The following is a 3,437-nucleotide window of genomic DNA, read 5'->3' as shown; positions in this document are numbered from 1 at the left end:
CGAAAAGCTGTTCGGCAGTAAGACATGGCTGCGTCCGGAGCGCTCACGGCGGGTCCGTTGAAAACCCCGTCGAGACGGCACGTCAATCTCGCTGCCCGGCGTACTCTGTCCGCAGCAGGTTCCTAGGTTAGCAGCCTCTGGTCCACGGAGTAATAGTAGTAAGGGAAGTTGGACAAAATGGATCCGTAACTTCGGGAGAAGGATTGGCTCTGAGGGCGGGACGGTCGGGCTGGGGAGGAAGCGGGCAGAACCGCGCGCACCCAGAGGGGACACTCCGAGGGGGAGGACTGTGCGCGGAAACCCGTGGGGGCCCGGGCCGCGCGCGGCCTCCGCTCGGTGACGCCCCTTCGCGGGCGCGGTGGCTGCGCGGGGGGGACAACGACGCGACTCCGATCACGCTGCTCAGAACTTTCACGGACAGGGGGGGGGAAATCCGACTGGTCTATTAAAACAGAGGCGTCTCGACAGCCTGAAAAGGTGTTTACGGGACGTGATTTCTGCCCAGTGTCACGAATGCTCAAAGTGAAGAGATTGATAAGCGCGGGTAAACGGCGGGAGTAACTTGACTTCTTTAAGGTAGCCAAATGCCTCGTCGTTCTAATTAGCGACGCGACGAACGGATTAACGAGATTCCCCATGTCCCTATCTACGCCCGGCGAAATCACAGCCAAGGGAACGGGCCTTGGTGAAATCAGCGGGGAAAAGAAGACCTGTCGAGCTTGACTCTAGTCCGCTCTGTGGGGAGCGTGGGGGGTGTAGCATAGGCGGGTAGCGTCTTCGGGGCGCGACAGTGAAATACCGCTACCCCCCGGGGGACCTCCACTTACCCGACGGAGTGGGGACTCGGCGCCTTCTTGCAGGTAGGAGGCGTACGAGGATCAGGACGTAAGCCGGCGTCGCGTCGGGCTCGGGGAGTCAGATTAGTCCACCGACTCCCCCCGACGCGTCACGACGGCGACAGCGACCCCTGCCGGGGACAGCCTCGCAGACGGGAGTTTGGACTGGGGCGTACATCTTCTAGTAAAGCGCAGACGAAGGTGTCCAAGGCGGGCTCAGCGAGGGGACGGAACCTCGGTAGAGCAAAAGGCAAAAGCCTGCTCGACCGGATTTTCATTACGAATATGGCGTTGAAAGCGTGGCCTATCGATCCTTTCGACGTTGGAGTTTCCAGACGAGAGGTGTCAGAAAGTTACCACAGGGATAAACGGGCTTGTGGCGGCCAAGGTTCATAGCGACGTCGCTGTTGATCCTTCGATGTCGGGCTTTCACTATCATTGCGAAGGCAGGATTCGCCAAAGTGTCGGATTGTTCACCCGGCCAAAGGGAAACGTGAGCTGGGTTTAGACCGTCGTGGAGGACAGGTTAGTTTTATTCTACTGATGAAGCGCCTAGATTGGTCCCGCGTGGTGGGCGGTATCCCCCCGTCGTTGGGGCAAGAAATCGCGTGCGGGAACATGTTTTCCCGTGGGGTGTTGGAAGCGTTGAGTGTCCGGGTTTGGCGATCTTTGAGACAAAGGGCCCGGTCGCGGGATTTCCCCCAGGGGGTTTTGGGTTTGCCCCCCTTTCCCCCCGGACGGCACGGCGGCCCGAGGGCCCAGCCTTGGGTTCCCTTTGCTTGTGGGGTGGGTGGCGGTGCGGGGCGGGAGGCGGCGGGTGCGGGGAGGTCTAAAGTATAAAAACATTTATTTACTTTATTTTCTTTTAAAGTTTTCTCTAGAATTGGAGAATTTTTTTTTCTTCCCCCTGTAAGGCACTAATCCGTCCGGGATAATCGTCCCGAGGCCCCTAGTGTCCAGAGCCTAAACCTTTCCCCGAGGCAAATCCCTCCGGGGGATTTTAGTTTTTTTCTTTGCTGTTGCGAAGTAGAATTCGCCACCGCATTTTTTTTTTTTTTTTTTTTTTTTAAAATTTTTTTTTTTCTTTGTCAGTCCCCTTTGTGGCTTTGCGAAGCGGAAATTCGCCCTGATTTTATTGTCCCCTTAAAAGACTTTTGGAGGGGATTCGATTGTCCCTTAAGGCTTTTTTTAGAAGCGGAATCGCCAACTGATTTTATTTTGGCCCCTTAAAAGGTTTGCCCAAGGGAATTCGCCAACTGATTTTTTTTTGTCCTTTAGCTTTGAGAAACGAATTGCCAACGCTTTTTTTTTAGTCTTAATAGTTCTGCGAAGCGGATTCGCCCTGCATTTTTTTGTCCTTTACAGGCTTTGCGAAACGGAAATCGCCAAAATGATTTTTTTGTCCCTAATGCTTCTGAGAGCGGGGGGGGGGTTTTTTTTTTTTTTTGCCCTGTCCCCTTAATGGGGTTTGGAAGGGAATCGAACTGATTTATTTTTGTTTCCCCTTAAAAGGTTCTGCGAAGGGGAATTTGCCCAAATGCATTTTATTTTTTCTTTAAGGGTTTTCGGAAGGGGAAATTTGCCCAAATGCATTTTTTCCCGTCCCTTAAGAAATTTGAGAAGCGGAATTCGCCCCCAATGCATTTTTTTGTTCCCTTTAAGGTTTGCGAAACGGAATCGCCCAAATGCTTTTATTTTTGTCCCTTAATGGGTTTGCAAGGGGGGTTCGCCACCCGTATTTTTTTTTTTTTTTTTTTTTTTTTTTTTTTTTTTAATTTTTTTTTTTTTTTTTTGGTCCCCTTTAAAAGGCTTTGCGAGGGATTGCCAATATATTTTAAAAAATTGGTCCCCCTGCCGAGTCCCCCTTTTGGAATAAATTTATTTTTTTTTTTTTTAAATTTGGGTATCATTGACATTGACCGCGAAGGCCAAATTTGCCCAAATGTTTTGTGCATTCGTGCGCTGCGTATGTTTTATGCGCGTTTTCTTCCTCTCTCTTTTCTCTCTCTCTCTTCTTCTCTCCCTTTTCTCTCTCTTCTTCTTTTTTTTTTTTTTTTTTTTTTCGATCCCTTTCTTGCCTTTTTGGGAAACAGATTGCCAACTGTACTTTTTTTTTTAAATTATTTTTTTTTTTAATATTTGGGGGGTTTTGTTTTTGTTTTCTTTTCTTCTTAAAAAGGGGTTTTGCGAAGCGGAATTTGCCCAAATGCTCTTTTAAAAATTTGGTTTGTACGGTATTCAATTTGGGTCAGTTTCAGTATCAGAAAGGAAACTAGTAATGGTTTTCCCGTTCTGTTCTGTGTGTCCCCCTTGCCGTTAGGTGTTGTGTTGGCTGTGACGGTTGTAAGCGTTTGAGCCGATTGCCTGGTCGGGATGTTTGGGACTCGATAGGAAAAGGGTTTTTTACTCGCATTTTCTTCCCCCTAATCAGATGTAAAAAAGAAAAACCTGGGTGAGTAGTGTTTTCTGTCCCGTCGTGTCCCCCCTTTTGCAGCTAAAGGGTTTCTGTTTGGGTGTTAGAGCGTTTTTAAGCGCTTTGAGAGATTTTTGGCTCGGCGCATAGTTGGGGTACTCGATAGAAAGTTTTTACTCGATTTTTCC

The 3,437-nt window shown here is 49.3% G+C and overlaps 1 pseudogene; it reads left to right on the top strand.

The window, feature by feature from the left end:
• Positions 1-1,398, top strand: LOC144962025 (large subunit ribosomal RNA; annotated as a pseudogene; the record flags this gene model as incomplete).
• Between the last annotated feature and the right edge of the window lie 2,039 nt (positions 1,399-3,437).

This window comes from Berghia stephanieae, unplaced genomic scaffold, assembly GCF_034508935.2.
Source record: "Berghia stephanieae isolate SIO BIC M18660-M18661 unplaced genomic scaffold, UCSD_Bste_1.3 scaffold5458, whole genome shotgun sequence".
In the NCBI taxonomy this organism is placed as follows: domain Eukaryota; kingdom Metazoa; phylum Mollusca; class Gastropoda; order Nudibranchia; family Aeolidiidae; genus Berghia; species Berghia stephanieae.
The sequence above is the reverse complement of the archived record's forward strand: the minus strand, read 5'-3'. Positions and strand labels throughout refer to the sequence as shown.